The sequence below is a fragment of the Lepidochelys kempii genome, chromosome 25, assembly GCF_965140285.1.
Source record: "Lepidochelys kempii isolate rLepKem1 chromosome 25, rLepKem1.hap1, whole genome shotgun sequence".
NCBI classification, from domain to species: domain Eukaryota; kingdom Metazoa; phylum Chordata; order Testudines; family Cheloniidae; genus Lepidochelys; species Lepidochelys kempii.
The window spans coordinates 587,535-605,358 of NC_136404.1; positions in this window are offsets into that span (position 1 = coordinate 587,535).

Sequence of the window (17,824 nt, forward strand, 5' to 3'; positions counted from 1 at the left end):
GTATGTGTAGAGGCTTGGAGGGGCTTTGTGCTGGGAGAGAAGCTGGGCCCTGATTAGGGGGCGGGGCTTCACTGACTAGGGGTCCTATAAAGGTAGCAGCCAGTCAGGCAGCGGAACAGACAGCTGCAGTGGCACAGGAGCTAGCAAACAGAGCTGTGAACAGGGGCGTTTGAGTGGGAGTTCTGTTGGAGGAGAAGGTATTTGTGTATGTTTTTGTATTGGTATTATCTCTATGTGTAGAGGCTTGGAGGGGCTAGGTGCTGTGAGAGAAGCTGAGCCCTGATTAGGGGCGGGGCTTCACTGACTAGGGGTCCTATAAAGGTAGCAGCCAGTCAGGCAGCGGCACAGACAGCTGCAGTGGCACAGGAGCTAGCAAAAAGAGCTGTGAACAGGGGAGTTTGAGTGGGAGTTCTGTTGGAGGAGAAGGTATTTGTGTGTTTTTTTGTATTGGTAGTATCTGTATATGTAGAGGCTTGGAGGGGCTTTGTGCTGGGAGAGAAGCTGAGCCCTGATTAGGGGGCGGGGCTTCACTGACTAGGGGTCCTATAAAGGTAGCAGCCAGTCAGGCAGCGGCACAGGAGCTAGCAAACAGAGCTGTGAACAGGGGAGTTTGAGTGGGAGTTCTGTTGGAGGAGAAGGTATTTGTGTGTGTTTTTGTATTGGTAGTATCTGTATGTGTAGAGCCTTGGAGGGGCTAGGTGCTGCGAGAGAAGCTGAGCCCTGATTAGGGGGCGGGGCTTCACTGACTAGGGGTCCTATAAAGGTAGCAGCCCGTCAGGCAGCGGCATAGGAGCTAGCAAACAGACCTGTAAAGAGGGGAGTTTGAGTGGGAGTTCTGTTGGAGGAGAAAGTATTTGTGTGTGTTTTTGTATTGGTATTATCTGTATGTGTAGAGGCTTGGAGGGGCTTTGTGCTGGGAGAGAAGCTGGGCCCTGATTAGGGGGCGGGGCTTCACTGACTAGGGGTCCTATAAAGGTAGCAGCCAGTCAGGCAGCGGCACAGACAGCTGCAGTGGCACAGGAGCTAGCAAACAGAGCTGTGAACAGGGGAGTTTGAGTGGGAGTTGTTGGAGGAGATGGTATTTGTGTGTGTTTGGTTTTTTATTGGTAGTATCTGTATGTGTCGGGGTTTGGCGGAGCTTTGTGCTTTGAGAGAAGCTGAACCCTGATTAGGGGGCGGGGCTTCACTGACTAGGGGTCCTATAAAGGTAGCAGCCAATCAGGCAGCGGAACAGACAGCTACAGTGGCACAGGAGCTAGCAAACAGAGCTGTGAACAGGGGCGTTTGAGTGGGAGTTCTGTTGGAGGAGAAGGTATTTGTGTGTTTTTTTGTATTGGTAGTTCCTGTATGTGTAGAGGTTTGAAGGGACTTTGTGATGGGAGAGAAGCTGAGCCCTGATTAGGGGGCGGGGCTTCACTGACTAGGGGTCCTATAAAGCTAGCAGCCAGTCAGGCAGCGGCACAGACAGCTGCAGCGGCACAGGAGCTAGCAAACAGAGCTCTAAACAGGGGAGTTTGAGTGGGAGTTCTGTTGTAGGAGAAGGTATTTGTGTGTGTTTGGTTTTGTATTGGTAGTATCTGTATGTGTAGAGGCTTGGAGGGGCTTTGTGCTGGGAGAGAAGCTGGGCCCTGATTAGGGGGCGGGGCTTCACTGATTAGGGGCCCTAGAAAGGGAGCAGCCAGTCAGGCAGCGGCACAGACAGCTGCAGTGGCACAGGAGCTAGCAAACAGAGCTGTAAAGAGGGGAGTTTGAGTGGGAGTTCTGTTGGAGGAGAAGGTATTTGTGTGTGTTTTTGTATTGGTAGTATCTGTATGTGTAGAGGCTTGGAGTGGCTAGGTGCTGCGAGAGAAGCTGAGCCCTGATTCGGGGGCGGGGCTTCACTGACTAGGGGTCCTATAAAGGTAGCAGCCAGTCAGGCAGCGGCACAGGAGCTAGCAAACAGAGCTGTGAACAGGGGAGTTTGAGTGGGAGTTCTGTTGGAGGAGAAGGTATTTGTGTGTGTTTTTGTATTGGTAGTATCTGTATGTGTAGAGGCTTGGAGGGGCTAGGTGCTGCGAGAGAAGCTGAGCCCTGATTAGGGGGCGGGGCTTCACTGACTAGGGGTCCTATAAAGGTAGCAGCCAGTCAGGCAGCGGCACAGGAGCTAGCAAACAGACCTGTAAACAGGGGAGTTTGAGTGGGAGTTCTGTTGGAGGAGAAGGTATTTGTGTGTGTTTTTGTATTGGTAGTTCCTGTATGTGTAGAGGTTTGAAGGGACTTTGTGCTGGGAGAGAAGCTGAGCCCTGATTAGGGGGCGGGGCTTCACTGACTAGGGGTCCTATAAAGCTAGCAGCCAGTCAGGCAGCGGCACAGACAGCTGCAGCGGCACAGGAGCTAGCAAACAGAGCTCTAAACAGGGGAGTTTGAGTGGGAGTTCTGTTGTAGGAGAAGGTATTTGTGTGTGTTTGGTTTTGTATTGGTAGTATCGGTATGTGTAGAGGCTTGGAGGGGCTTTGTGCTGGGAGAGAAGCTGGGCCCTGATTAGGGGGCGGGGCTTCACTGATTAGGGGCCCTAGAAAGGGAGCAGCCAGTCAGGCAGCGGCACAGACAGCTGCAGTGGCACAGGAGCTAGCAAACAGAGCTGTAAAGAGGGGAGTTTGAGTGGGAGTTCTGTTGGAGGAGAAGGTATTTGTGTGTTTTTTTGTATTGGTAGTATCTGTATATGTAGAGGCTTGGAGGGGCTTTGTGCTGGGAGAGAAGCTGAGCCCTAATTAGGGGGCGGGGATTCACTGACTAGGGGTCCTATAAAGGTAGCAGCCAGTCAGGCAGCGGCACAGGAGCTAGCAAACAGAGCTGTGAACAGGGGAGTTTGAGTGGGAGTTCTGTTGGAGGAGAAGGTATTTGTGTGTGTTTTTGTATTGGTAGTATCTGTATGTGTAGAGGCTTGGAGTGGCTAGGTGCTGCGAGAGAAGCTGAGCCCTGATTCGGGGGCGGGGCTTCACTGACTAGGGGTCCTATAAAGGTAGCAGCCAGTCAGGCAGCGGCACAGGAGCTAGCAAACAGAGCTGTGAACAGGGGAGTTTGAGTGGGAGTTCTGTTGGAGGAGAAGGTATTTGTGTGTGTTTTTGTATTGGTAGTATCTGTATGTGTAGAGGCTTGGAGGGGCTAGGTGCTGCGAGAGAAGCTGAGCCCTGATTAGGGGGCGGGGCTTCAATGACTAGGGGTCCTATAAAGGTAGCAGCCCGTCAGGCAGCGGCACAGGAGCTAGCAAACAGACCTGTAAACAGGGGAGTTTGAGTGGGAGCTCTGTTGGAGGAGAACGTATTTGTGTGTGTTTTTGTATTGGTATTATCTGTATGTGTAGAGGCTTGGAGGGGCTTTGTGCTGGGAGAGAAGCTGGGCCCTGATTAGGGGGCGGGGCTTCACTGATTAGGGGTCCTAGAAAGGGAGCAGCCAGTCAGGCAGCGGCACAGACAGCTGCAGTGGCACAGGAGCTAGCAAACAGAGCTGTAAAGAGGGGAGTTTGAGTGGGAGTTCTGTTGGAGGAGAAGGTATTTGTGTGTGTTTTTGTATTGGTATTATCTGTATGTGTCGAGGCTTGGAGGGGCTTGGTGCTGGGAGAGAAGCTGAGCCCTGATTAGGGGGCGGGGCTTCACTGACTAGGGGTCCTATAAAGCTAGCTGCCAGTCAGGCAGCGGCACAGGAGCTAGCAAACAGAGCTGTAAACAGGGGAGTTTGAGTGGGAGTTGTTGGAGGAGATGGTATTTGTGTGTGTTTGGTTTTTTATTGGTAGTATCTGTATGTGTCGGGGTTTGGCGGAGCTTTGTGCTTGGAGAGAAGCTGAACCCTGATTAGGGGGCGGGGCTTCACTGACTAGGTGTCCTATAAAGGTAGCAGCCCGTCAGGCAGCGGCACAGGAGCTAGCAAACAGACCTGTAAACAGGGGAGTTTGAGTGGGAGTTCTGTTGGAGGAGAAGGTATTTGTGTGTGTTTTTGTATTGGTAGTATCTGTATGTGTAGAGGCTTGGAGGGGCTTTGTGCTGGAGAGAAGCTGAGCCCTGGTTTGGGGGCGGGGCTTCACTGACTAAGGGTCCTATAAAGGTAGCAGCCAGTCAGGCAGCGGCACAGACAGCTGCAGCGGCACAGGAGCTAGCAAACAGAGCTCTAAACAGGGGAGTTTGAGTGGGAGTTCTGTTGGACGAGAAGGTATTTGTGTGTGTTTGGTTTTGTATTGGTAGTATCTGTGTGTGTAGAGGCTTGGAGGGGCTTTGTGCTGGGAGAGAAGCTGAGCCCTGATTAGGGGGCGGGGCTTCACTGACTAGGGGTCCTATAAAGGTAGCAGCCAGTCAGGCAGCGGAACAGACAGCTGCAGTGGCACAGGAGCTAGCAAACAGAGCTGTGAACAGGGGCGTTTGAGTGGGAGTTCTGTTGGAGGAGAAGGTATTTGTGTGTGTTTTTGTATTGGTATTATCTGTATGTGTAGAGGCTTGGAGGGGCTAGGTGCTGTGAGAGAAGCTGAGCCCTGATTAGGGGCGGGGCTTCACTGACTAGGGGTCCTATAAAGGTTGGAGCCAGTCAGGCAGCGGCATAGACAGCTGCAGTGGCACAGGAGCTAGCAAACAGAGCTGTAAGCAGGGGAGTTTGAGTGGGAGTTCTTTTGGAGGAGAAGGTATTTGTGTGGTTTTTTGTATAGGTATTATCTGTATGTGTAGAGGCTTGGAGGGGCTTTGTGCTGGGAGAGAAGCTGAGCCCTGATTAGGGGGCGGGGCTTCACTGACTAGGGGTCCTATAAAGCTAGCTGCCAGTCAGGCAGCGGCACAGGAGCTAACAAACAGAGCTGTAAACAGGGGAGTTTGAGTGGGAGTTCTGTTGGAGGAGATGGTATTTGTGTGTGTTTGGTTTTTTATTGGTAGTATCTGTATGTGTCGGGGTTTGGAGGGGCTTTGTGTTGGCAGAGAAGCTGAACCCTGATTAGGGGGCGGGGCTTCACTGACTAGGGGTCCTATAAAGGTAGCAGCCAGTCAGGCAGCGGCACAGGAGCTAGCAAACAGAGCTGTAAGCAGGGGAGTTTGAGTGGGAGTTCTGTTGGAGGAGAAGGTATTTGTGTGTGTTTGGTTTTGTATTGGTAGTATCTGTATGTGTAGAGGCTTGGAGGGGCTTTGTGCTGGGAGAGAAGCTGAGCCCTGGTTTGGGGGCGGGGCTTCAGTGACTAGGGGTCCTATAAAGGTAGCAGCCAGTCAGGCAGCGGCACAGGAGCTAGCAAACAGACCTGTAAACAGGGGAGTTTGAGTGGGAGTTCTGTTGGAGGAGAACGTATTTGTGTGTGTTTATGTATTGGTAGTATCTGTATGTGTAGAGGCTTGGAGGGGCTTTGTGCTGGGAGAGAAGCTGAGCCCTGATTAGGGGGCGGGGCTCCACTGACTAGGGGTCCTATAAAGCTAGCTGCCTGTCAGGCAGCGGCACAGGAGCTAGCAAACAGAGCTCTAAACAGGGGAGTTTGAGTGGGAGTTCTGTTGGACGAGAAGGTATTTGTGTGTGTTTGGTTTTGTATTGGTAGTATCTGTATGTGTAGAGGCTTGGAGGGGCTTTGTGCTGGGAGAGAAGCTGAGCCCTGATTAGGGGGCGGGGCTTCACTGACTAGGGTTCCTATAAAGGTAGCAGCCAGTCAGGCAGCGGAACAGACAGCTGCAGTGGCACAGGAGCTAGCAAACAGAGCTGTGAACAGGGGCGTTTGAGTGGGAGTTCTGTTGGAGGAGAAGGTATTTGTGTGTGTTTTTGTATTGGTATTATCTGTATGTGTAGAGGCTTGGAGGGGCTAGGTGCTGTGAGAGAAGCTGAGCCCTGATTAGGGGCGGGGCTTCACTGACTAGGGGTCCTATAAAGGTAGCAGCCAGTCAGGCAGCGGCACAGGAGCTAGCAAACAGAGCTGTGAACAGGGGAGTTTGAGTGGGAGTTCTGTTGGAGGAGAAGGTATTTGTGTGTGTTTTTGTATTGGTAGTATCTGTATGTGTAGAGGCTTGGAGTGGCTAGGTGCTGCGAGAGAAGCTGAGCCCTGATTAGGGGGCGGGGCTTCACTGACTAGGGGTCCTATAAAGGTAGCAGCCAGTCAGGCAGCGGCACAGGAGCTAGCAAACAGAGCTGTGAACAGGGGAGTTTGAGTGGGAGTTCTGTTGGAGGAGAAGGTATTTGTGTGTGTTTTTGTATTGGTAGTATCTGTATGTGTAGAGGCTTGCAGTGGCTAGGTGCTGCGAGAGAAGCTGAGCCCTGATTAGGGGGCGGGGCTTCACTGACTAGGGGTCCTATAAAGGTAGCAGCCCGTCAGGCAGCGGCATAGGAGCTTGCAAACAGACCTGTAAACAGGGGAGTTTGAGTGGGAGTTCTGTTGGAGGAGAAAGTATTTGTGTGTGTTTTTGTATTGGTATTATCTGTATGTGTAGAGGCTTGGAGGGGCTTTGTGCTGGGAGAGAAGCTGGGCCCTGATTAGGGGGCGGGGCTTCACTGACTAGGGGTCCTATAAAGGTAGCAGCCAGTCAGGCAGCGGAACAGACAGCTGCAGTGGCACAGGAGCTAGCAAACAGAGCTGTGAACAGGGGAGTTTGAGTGGGAGTTCTGTTGGAGGAGAACGTATTTGTGTGTGGTTTTGTATTGGTATTATCTGTATGTGTAGAGGCTTGGACGGGCTTTGTGCTGGGAGAGAAGCTGAGCCCTGATTAGGGGGCGGGGCTTCACTGACTCGGGGTCCTATAAAGGTAGCAGCCAGTCAGGCAGCGGCACAGGAGCTAGCAAACAGAGCTGTGAACAGGGGAGTTTGAGTGGGAGTTCTGTTGGAGGAGAAGGTATTTGTGTGTGTTTGGTTTTGTATTGGTAGTATCTGTATATGTAGAGGCTTGGAGGGGCTTTGTGCTGGGAGAGAAGCTGAGCCCTGATTAGGGGGCGGGGCTTCACTGACTAGGGGTCCTATAAAGGTACCAGCCAGTCAGGCAGCGGCACAGGAGCTAGCAAACAGACCTGTAAACAGGGCAGTTTGAGTGGGAGTTCTGTTGGAGGAGAAGGTATTTGTGTGTGTTCGGTTTTGTATTGGTAGTATCTGTATGTGTACGGGCTTTGTGCTGGGACAGAAGCTGAGCCCTGATTAGGGGGCGGGGCTTCACTGACTAGCGGTCCTATAAAGGTAGCAGCCAGTCAGGCAGCGGCACAGGAGCTAGCAAACAGAGCTGTAAAGAGGGGAGTTTGAGTGGGAGTTCTGTTGGAGGAGAAGGTATTTGTGTGTGTTTGGTTTTTTATTGGTAGTATCTGTATGTGTCGGGGTTTGGCGGAGCTTTGTGCTTGGAGAGAAGCTGAACCCTGATTAGGGGGCGGGGCTTCACTGACTAGGGGTCCTATAAAGGTAGCAGCCAGTCAGGCAGCGGCACAGACAGCTGCAGCGGCACAGGAGCTAGCAAACAGAGCTCTAAACAGGGGAGTTTGAGTGGGAGTTCTGTTGGAGGAGAAGGTATTTGTGTGTGTTTGGTTTTGTATTGGTAGTATCTGTATGTGTAGAGGCTTGGAGGGGCTTTGTGCTGGGAGAGAAGCTGAGCCTTGGTTTTGGGGCGGGGCTTCACTGACTAGGGGTCCTATAAAGGTAGCAGCCAGTCAGGCAGCGGCACAGGAGCTAGCAAACAGAGCTGTAAGCAGGGGAGTTTGAGTGGGAGTTCTGTTGGAGGAGAAGGTATTTGTGTGTGTTTTTGTATTGGTATTATCTGTATGTGTAGAGGCTTGGAGGGGCTTTGTGCTGGGAGAGAAGCTGGGCCCTGATTAGGGGGCGGGGCTTCACTGATTAGGGGCCCTAGAAAGGGAGCAGCCAGTCAGGCAGCGGCACAGACAGCTGCAGTGGCACAGGAGCTAGCAAACAGAGCTGTAAAGAGGGGAGTTTGAGTGGGAGTTCTGTTGGAGGAGAAGGTATTTGTGTGTGTTTTTGTATTGGTATTATCTGTATGTGTAGAGGCTTGGAGGGGCTTGGTGCTGGGAGAGAAGCTGAGCCCTGATTAGGGGGCGGGGCTTCACTGACTAGGGGTCCTATAAAGGTAGCAGCCAGTCAGGCAGCGGCACAGGAGCTAGCAAACAGAGCTGTGAACAGGGGAGTTTGAGTGGGAGTTCTGTTGGAGGAGAAGGTATTTGTGTGTGTTTTTGTATTGGTAGTATCTGTATGTGTAGAGGCTTGGAGGGGCTAGGTGCTGCGAGAGAAGCTGAGCCCTGATTAGGGGGCGGGGCTTCACTGACTAGGGGTCCTATAAAGGTAGGAGCCAGTCAGGCAGCGGCACAGGAGCTAGCAAACAGAGCTGTAAAGAGGGGAGTTTGAGTGGGAGTTCTGTTGGAGGAGATGGTATTTGTGTGTGTTTGGTTTTTTATTGGTAGTATCTGTATGTGTCGGGGTTTGGCGGAGCTTTGTGCTTGGAGAGAAGCTGGACCCTGATTAGGGGGCGGGGCTTCACTGACTAGGTGTCCTATAAAGGTAGCAGCCCGTCAGGCAGCGGCACATGAGCTAGCAAACAGACCTGTGAACAGGGGAGTTTGAGTGGGAGTTCTGTTGGAGGAGAAGGTATTTGTGTGTGTTTTTGTATTGGTAGTATCTGTATGTGTAGAGGCTTGGAGGGGCTAGGTGCTGCGAGAGAAGCTGAGCCCTGATTAGGGGGCGGGGCTTCACTGACTAGGGGTCCTATAAAGGTAGCAGCCAGTCAGGCAGCGGCACAGGAGCTAGCAAACAGACCTGTAAACAGGGGAGTTTGAGTGGGAGTTCTGTTGGAGGAGAAGGTATTTGTGTGTGTTTTTGTATTGGTAGTTCCTGTATGTGTAGAGGTTTGAAGGGACTTTGTGCTGGGAGAGAAGCTGAGCCCTGATTAGGGGGCGGGGCTTCACTGACTAGGGGTCCTATAAAGCTAGCAGCCAGTCAGGCAGCGGCACAGACAGCTGCAGCGGCACAGGAGCTAGCAAACAGAGCTCTAAACAGGGGAGTTTGAGTGGGAGTTCTGTTGTAGGAGAAGGTATTTGTGTGTTTTTTTTGTATTGGTATTATCTGTATGTGTAGAGGCTTGGAGGGGCTTTGTGCTGGGAGAGAAGCTGGGCCCTGATTAGGGGGCGGGGCTTCACTGATTAGGGGCCCTAGAAAGGGAGCAGCCAGTCAGGCAGCGGCACAGACAGCTGCAGTGGCACAGGAGCTAGCAAACAGAGCTGTAAAGAGGGGAGTTTGAGTGGGAGTTCTGTTGGAGGAGAAGGTATTTGTGTGTTTTTTTGTATTGGTAGTATCTGTATATGTAGAGGCTTGGAGGGGCTTTGTGCTGGGAGAGAAGCTGAGCCCTAATTAGGGGGCGGGGATTCACTGACTAGGGGTCCTATAAAGGTAGCAGCCAGTCAGGCAGCGGCACAGGAGCTAGCAAACAGAGCTGTGAACAGGGGAGTTTGAGTGGGAGTTCTGTTGGAGGAGAAGGTATTTGTGTGTGTTTTTGTATTGGTAGTATCTGTATGTGTAGAGGCTTGGAGTGGCTAGGTGCTGCGAGAGAAGCTGAGCCCTGATTCGGGGGCGGGGCTTCACTGACTAGGGGTCCTATAAAGGTAGCAGCCAGTCAGGCAGCGGCACAGGAGCTAGCAAACAGAGCTGTGAACAGGGGAGTTTGAGTGGGAGTTCTGTTGGAGGAGAAGGTATTTGTGTGTGTTTTTGTATTGGTAGTATCTGTATGTGTAGAGGCTTGGAGGGGCTAGGTGCTGCGAGAGAAGCTGAGCCCTGATTAGGGGGCGGGGCTTCAATGACTAGGGGTCCTATAAAGGTAGCAGCCCGTCAGGCAGCGGCACAGGAGCTAGCAAACAGACCTGTAAACAGGGGAGTTTGAGTGGGAGCTCTGTTGGAGGAGAACGTATTTGTGTGTGTTTTTGTATTGGTATTATCTGTATGTGTAGAGGCTTGGAGGGGCTTTGTGCTGGGAGAGAAGCTGGGCCCTGATTAGGGGGCGGGGCTTCACTGATTAGGGGTCCTAGAAAGGGAGCAGCCAGTCAGGCAGCGGCACAGACAGCTGCAGTGGCACAGGAGCTAGCAAACAGAGCTGTAAAGAGGGGAGTTTGAGTGGGAGTTCTGTTGGAGGAGAAGGTATTTGTGTGTGTTTTTGTATTGGTATTATCTGTATGTGTCGAGGCTTGGAGGGGCTTGGTGCTGGGAGAGAAGCTGAGCCCTGATTAGGGGGCGGGGCTTCACTGACTAGGGGTCCTATAAAGCTAGCTGCCAGTCAGGCAGCGGCACAGGAGCTAGCAAACAGAGCTGTAAACAGGGGAGTTTGAGTGGGAGTTGTTGGAGGAGATGGTATTTGTGTGTGTTTGGTTTTTTATTGGTAGTATCTGTATGTGTCGGGGTTTGGCGGAGCTTTGTGCTTGGAGAGAAGCTGAACCCTGATTAGGGGGCGGGGCTTCACTGACTAGGTGTCCTATAAAGGTAGCAGCCCGTCAGGCAGCGGCACAGGAGCTAGCAAACAGACCTGTAAACAGGGGAGTTTGAGTGGGAGTTCTGTTGGAGGAGAAGGTATTTGTGTGTGTTTTTGTATTGGTAGTATCTGTATGTGTAGAGGCTTGGAGGGGCTTTGTGCTGGAGAGAAGCTGAGCCCTGGTTTGGGGGCGGGGCTTCAGTGACTAGGGGTCCTATAAAGGTAGCAGCCAGTCAGGCAGCGGCACAGACAGCTGGAGCGGTACAGGAGCTAGCAAACAGAGTTGTAAACAGGGGAGTTTGAGTGGGAGTTCTGTTGGAGGAGAAGGTATTTGTGTGTGTTTTTGTATTGGTAGTATCTGTATGTGTAGAGGCTTGGAGGGGCTAGGTGCTGCGAGAGAAGCTGAGCCCTGATTAGGGGGCGGGGCTTCACTGACTAGGGGTCCTATAAAGGTAGCAGCCAGTCAGGCAGCGGCACAGGAGCTAGCAAACAGACCTGTAAACAGGGGAGTTTGAGTGGGAGTTCTGTTGGAGGAGAACGTATTTGTGTGTGTTTTTGTATTGGTATTATCTGTATGTGTAGAGGCTTGTAGGGGCCTTGTGCTGGGAGAGAAGCTGGGCCCTGATTAGGGGGCGGGGCTTCACTGACTAGGTGTCCTATAAAGGGAGCAGCCAGTCAGGCAGCGGCACAGACAGCTGCAGCGGCACAGGAGCTAGCAAACAGACCTGTAAACAGGGGAGTTTGAGTGGGAGTTCTGTTGGAGGAGAAGGTATTTGTGTGTTTTTTTGTATTGGTAGTATCTGTATATGTAGAGGCTTGGAGGGGCTTTGTGCTGGGAGAGAAGCTGAGCCCTGATTAGGGGGCGGGGCTTCACTGACTAGGGGTCCTATAAAGGTAGCAGCCAGTCAGGCAGCGGCACAGGAGCTAGCAAACAGAGCTGTGAACAGGGGAGTTTGAGTGGGAGTTCTGTTGGAGGAGAAGGTATTTGTTTGTGTTTTTGTATTGGTAGTATCTGTATGTGTAGAGGCTTGGAGGGGCTTTGTGCTGGGAGAGAAGCTGGGCCCTGATTAGGGGGCGCGGCTTCACTGACTAGGTGTCCTATAAAGGGAGCAGCCAGTCAGGCAGCGGCACAGACAGCTGCAGCGGCACAGGAGCTAGCAAACAGAGTTGTAAACAGGGGAGTTTGAGTAGGAGTTCTGTTGGAGGAGAAGGTATTTGTGTGTGTTTGGTTTTGTATTGGTAGTATCTGTATGTGTAGAGGCTTGGAGGGGCTCTGTGCTGGGAGAGAAGCTGAGCCCTGATTAGGGGGCGGGGCTTCACTGACTAGGGGTCCTATAAAGGTACCAGCCAGTCAGGCAGCGGCACAGGAGCTAGCAAACAGACCTGTAAAAAGGGCAGTTTGAGTGGGAGTTCTGTTGGAGGAGAAGGTATTTGTGTGTGTTCGGTTTTGTATTGGTAGTATCTGTATGTGTACGGGCTTTGTGCTGGGACAGAAGCTGAGCCCTGATTAGGGGGCGGGGCTTCACGGACTAGCGGTCCTATAAAGGTAGCAGCCAGTCAGGCAGCGGCACAGGAGCTAGCAAACAGAGCTGTAAGCAGGGGAGTTTGAGTGGGAGTTCTGTTGGAGGAGAACGTATTTGTGTGTGTTTTTGTATTTGTATTATCTGTATGTGTAGAGGCTTGGAGGGGCTTTGTGCTGGGAGAGAAGCTGAGCCCTGATTAGGGGGCGGGGTTCACTGACTAGGGGTCCTATAAAGGTAGCAGCCAGTCAGGCAGCGGCACAGGAGCTAGCAAACAGAGCTGTAAACAGGGGAGTTTGAGTGGGAGTTCTGTTGGAGGAGAACGTATTTGTGTGTGTTTTTGTATTGGTATTATCTGTATGTGTAGAGGCTTGGAGGGGCTTTGTGCTGGGAGAGAAGCTGGGCCCTGATTAGGGGGCGGGGCTTCACTGACTAGGTGTCCTATAAAGGGAGCGGCACAGACAGCTGCAGCGGCACAGGAGCTAGCAAACAGAGCTGTAAGCAGGGGAGTTTGAGTGGGAGTTCTTTTGGAGGAGAGGTATTTGTGTGTGTTTTTGTATTGGTATTATCTGTATGTGTAGAGGCTTGGAGGGGCTAGGTGCTGCGAGAGAAGCTGAGCCCTGATTAGGGGCCGGGGCTTCACTGACTAGGTGTCCTATAAAGGGAGCAGCCAGTCAGGCAGCGGCACAGACAGCTGCAGCGGCACAGGAGCTAGCAAACAGAGCTGTAAGCAGGGGAGTTTGAGTGGGAGTTCTTTTGGAGGAGAAGGTATTTGTGTGTGTTTTTGTATTGGTATTATCTGTATGTGTAGAGGCTTGGAGGGGCTTTGTGATGGGAGAGAAGCTGGGCCCTGATTAGGGGGCGGGGCTTCACTGATTAGGGGTCCTAGAAAGGGAGCAGCCAGTCAGGCAGCGGCACAGGAGCTAGCAAACAGAGCTGTAAGCAGGGGAGTTTGAGTGGGAGTTCTGTTGGAGGAGAAGGTATTTGTGTGTGTTTGGTTTTGTATTGGTAGTATCTGTATGTGTAGAGGCTTGGAGGGGCTTTGTGCTGGGAGAGAAGCTGAGCCCTGGTTTGGGGGCGGGGCTTCAGTGACTAGGGGTCCTATAAAGGTAGCAGCCAGTCAGGCAGCGGAAAAGACAGCTGCAGCGGCACAGGAGCTAGCAAACAGAGCTGTAAACAGGGGAGTTTGAGTGGGAGTTCTGTTGGGGGAGAAGGTATTTGTGTGTGTTTGGTTTTGTATTGGTAGTATCTGTATGTGTAGAGGCTTGGAGGGGCTTTGTGCTGGGAGAGAAGCTGAGCCCTGGTTTGGGGGCGGGGCTTCAGTGACTAGGGGTCCTATAAAGGTAGCAGCCAGTCAGGCAGCGGCACAGGAGCTAGCAAACAGACCTGTAAACAGGGGAGTTTGAGTGGGAGTTCTGTTGGAGGAGAACGTATTTGTGTATGTTTTTGTATTGGTATTATCTCTATGTGTAGAGGCTTGGAGGGGCTAGGTGCTGTGAGAGAAGCTGAGCCCTGATTAGGGGCGGGGCTTCACTGACTAGGGGTCCTATAAAGGTAGCAGCCAGTCAGGCAGCGGCACAGACAGCTGCAGTGGCACAGGAGCTAGCAAAAAGAGCTGTGAACAGGGGAGTTTGAGTGGGAGTTCTGTTGGAGGAGAAGGTATTTGTGTGTTTTTTTGTATTGGTAGTATCTGTATATGTAGAGGCTTGGAGGGGCTTTGTGCTGGGAGAGAAGCTGAGCCCTGATTAGGGGGCGGGGCTTCACTGACTAGGGGTCCTATAAAGGTAGCAGCCAGTCAGGCAGCGGCACAGGAGCTAGCAAACAGAGCTGTGAACAGGGGAGTTTGAGTGGGAGTTCTGTTGGAGGAGAAGGTATTTGTGTGTGTTTTTGTATTGGTAGTATCTGTATGTGTAGAGCCTTGGAGGGGCTAGGTGCTGCGAGAGAAGCTGAGCCCTGATTAGGGGGCGGGGCTTCACTGACTAGGGGTCCTATAAAGGTAGCAGCCCGTCAGGCAGCGGCATAGGAGCTAGCAAACAGACCTGTAAAGAGGGGAGTTTGAGTGGGAGTTCTGTTGGAGGAGAAAGTATTTGTGTGTGTTTTTGTATTGGTATTATCTGTATGTGTAGAGGCTTGGAGGGGCTTTGTGCTGGGAGAGAAGCTGGGCCCTGATTAGGGGGCGGGGCTTCACTGACTAGGGGTCCTATAAAGGTAGCAGCCAGTCAGGCAGCGGCACAGACAGCTGCAGTGGCACAGGAGCTAGCAAACAGAGCTGTGAACAGGGGAGTTTGAGTGGGAGTTGTTGGAGGAGATGGTATTTGTGTGTGTTTGGTTTTTTATTGGTAGTATCTGTATGTGTCGGGGTTTGGCGGAGCTTTGTGCTTTGAGAGAAGCTGAACCCTGATTAGGGGGCGGGGCTTCACTGACTAGGGGTCCTATAAAGGTAGCAGCCAATCAGGCAGCGGAACAGACAGCTACAGTGGCACAGGAGCTAGCAAACAGAGCTGTGAACAGGGGCGTTTGAGTGGGAGTTCTGTTGGAGGAGAAGGTATTTGTGTGTTTTTTTGTATTGGTAGTTCCTGTATGTGTAGAGGTTTGAAGGGACTTTGTGCTGGGAGAGAAGCTGAGCCCTGATTAGGGGGCGGGGCTTCACTGACTAGGGGTCCTATAAAGCTAGCAGCCAGTCAGGCAGCGGCACAGACAGCTGCAGCGGCACAGGAGCTAGCAAACAGAGCTCTAAACAGGGGAGTTTGAGTGGGAGTTCTGTTGTAGGAGAAGGTATTTGTGTGTGTTTGGTTTTGTATTGGTAGTATCTGTATGTGTAGAGGCTTGGAGGGGCTTTGTGCTGGGAGAGAAGCTGGGCCCTGATTAGGGGGCGGGGCTTCACTGATTAGGGGCCCTAGAAAGGGAGCAGCCAGTCAGGCAGCGGCACAGACAGCTGCAGTGGCACAGGAGCTAGCAAACAGAGCTGTAAAGAGGGGAGTTTGAGTGGGAGTTCTGTTGGAGGAGAAGGTATTTGTGTGTGTTTTTGTATTGGTAGTATCTGTATGTGTAGAGGCTTGGAGTGGCTAGGTGCTGCGAGAGAAGCTGAGCCCTGATTCGGGGGCGGGGCTTCACTGACTAGGGGTCCTATAAAGGTAGCAGCCAGTCAGGCAGCGGCACAGGAGCTAGCAAACAGAGCTGTGAACAGGGGAGTTTGAGTGGGAGTTCTGTTGGAGGAGAAGGTATTTGTGTGTGTTTTTGTATTGGTAGTATCTGTATGTGTAGAGGCTTGGAGGGGCTAGGTGCTGGGAGAGAAGCTGAGCCCTGATTAGGGGGCGGGGCTTCACTGACTAGGGGTCCTATAAAGCTAGCTGCCAGTCAGGCAGCGGCACAGGAGCTAGCAAACAGAGCTGTAAACAGGGGAGTTTGAGTGGCAGTTGTTGGAGGAGATGGTATTTGTGTGTGTTTGGTTTTTTATTGGTAGTATCTGTATGTGTCGGGGTTTGGCGGAGCTTTGTGCTTGGAGAGAAGCTGAACCCTGATTAGGGGGCGGGGCTTCACTGACTAGGGGTCCTATAAAGGTAGCAGCCAGTCAGGCAGCGGCACAGACAGCTGCAGCGGCACAGGAGCTAGCAAACAGAGCTCTAAACAGGGGAGTTTGAGTGGGAGTTCTGTTGGACGAGAAGGTATTTGTGTGTGTTTGGTTTTGTATTGGTAGTATCTGTGTGTGTAGAGGCTTGGAGGGGCTTTGTGCTGGGAGAGAAGCTGAGCCCTGATTAGGGGGCGGGGCTTCACTGACTAGGGGTCCTATAAAGGTAGCAGCCAGTCAGGCAGCGGAACAGACAGCTGCAGTGGCACAGGAGCTAGCAAACAGAGCTGTGAACAGGGGCGTTTGAGTGGGAGTTCTGTTGGAGGAGAAGGTATTTGTGTGTGTTTTTGTATTGGTATTATCTGTATGTGTAGAGGCTTGGAGGGGCTAGGTGCTGTGAGAGAAGCTGAGCCCTGATTAGGGGCGGGGCTTCACTGACTAGGGGTCCTATAAAGGTTGGAGCCAGTCAGGCAGCGGCATAGACAGCTGCAGTGGCACAGGAGCTAGCAAACAGAGCTGTAAGCAGGGGAGTTTGAGTGGGAGTTCTTTTGGAGGAGAAGGTATTTGTGTGGTTTTTTGTATAGGTATTATCTGTATGTGTAGAGGCTTGGAGGGGCTTTGTGCTGGGAGAGAAGCTGAGCCCTGATTAGGGGGCGGGGCTTCACTGACTAGGGGTCCTATAAAGCTAGCTGCCAGTCAGGCAGCGGCACAGGAGCTAACAAACAGAGCTGTAAACAGGGGAGTTTGAGTGGGAGTTCTGTTGGAGGAGATGGTATTTGTGTGTGTTTGGTTTTTTATTGGTAGTATCTGTATGTGTCGGGGTTTGGCGGAGCTTTGTGCTTGGAGAGAAGCTGAACCCTGATTAGGGGGCGGGGCTTCACTGACTAGGGGTCCTATAAAGGTAGCAGCCAGTCAGGCAGCGGCACAGACAGCTGCAGCGGCACAGGAGCTAGCAAACAGAGCTCTAAACAGGGGAGTTTGAGTGGGAGTTCTGTTGGAGGAGATGGTATTTGTGTGTGTTTGGTTTTGTATTGGTAGTATCTGTATGTGTAGAGGCTTGGAGGGGCTTTGTGTTGGCAGAGAAGCTGAACCCTGATTAGGGGGCGGGGCTTCACTGACTAGGGGTCCTATAAAGGTAGCAGCCAGTCAGGCAGCGGCACAGGAGCTAGCAAACAGAGCTGTAAGCAGGGGAGTTTGAGTGGGAGTTCTGTTGGAGGAGAAGGTATTTGTGTGTGTTTGGTTTTGTATTGGTAGTATCTGTATGTGTAGAGGCTTGGAGGGGCTTTGTGCTGGGAGAGAAGCTGAGCCCTGGTTTGGGGGCGGGGCTTCAGTGACTAGGGGTCCTATAAAGGTAGCAGCCAGTCAGGCAGCGGCACAGGAGCTAGCAAACAGACCTGTAAACAGGGGAGTTTGAGTGGGAGTTCTGTTGGAGGAGAACGTATTTGTGTGTGTTTATGTATTGGTAGTATCTGTATGTGTAGAGGCTTGGAGGGGCTTTGTGCTGGGAGAGAAGCTGAGCCCTGATTAGGGGGCGGGGCTCCACTGACTAGGGGTCCTATAAAGCTAGCTGCCTGTCAGGCAGCGGCACAGGAGCTAGCAAACAGAGCTCTAAACAGGGGAGTTTGAGTGGGAGTTCTGTTGGACGAGAAGGTATTTGTGTGTGTTTGGTTTTGTATTGGTAGTATCTGTATGTGTAGAGGCTTGGAGGGGCTTTGTGCTGGGAGAGAAGCTGAGCCCTGATTAGGGGGCGGGGCTTCACTGACTAGGGTTCCTATAAAGGTAGCAGCGAGTCAGGCAGCGGAACAGACAGCTGCAGTGGCACAGGAGCTAGCAAACAGAGCTGTGAACAGGGGCGTTTGAGTGGGAGTTCTGTTGGAGGAGAAGGTATTTGTGTGTGTTTTTGTATTGGTATTATCTGTATGTGTAGAGGCTTGGAGGGGCTAGGTGCTGTGAGAGAAGCTGAGCCCTGATCAGGGGCGGGGCTTCACTGACTAGGGGTCCTATAAAGGTAGCAGCCAGTCAGGCAGCGGCACAGGAGCTAGCAAACAGAGCTGTGAACAGGGGAGTTTGAGTGGGAGTTCTGTTGGAGGAGAAGGTATTTGTGTGTGTTTTTGTATTGGTAGTATCTGTATGTGTAGAGGCTTGGAGTGGCTAGGTGCTGCGAGAGAAGCTGAGCCCTGATTAGGGGGCGGGGCTTCACTGACTAGGGGTCCTATAAAGGTAGCAGCCAGTCAGGCAGCGGCACAGGAGCTAGCAAACAGAGCTGTGAACAGGGGAGTTTGAGTGGGAGTTCTGTTGGAGGAGAAGGTATT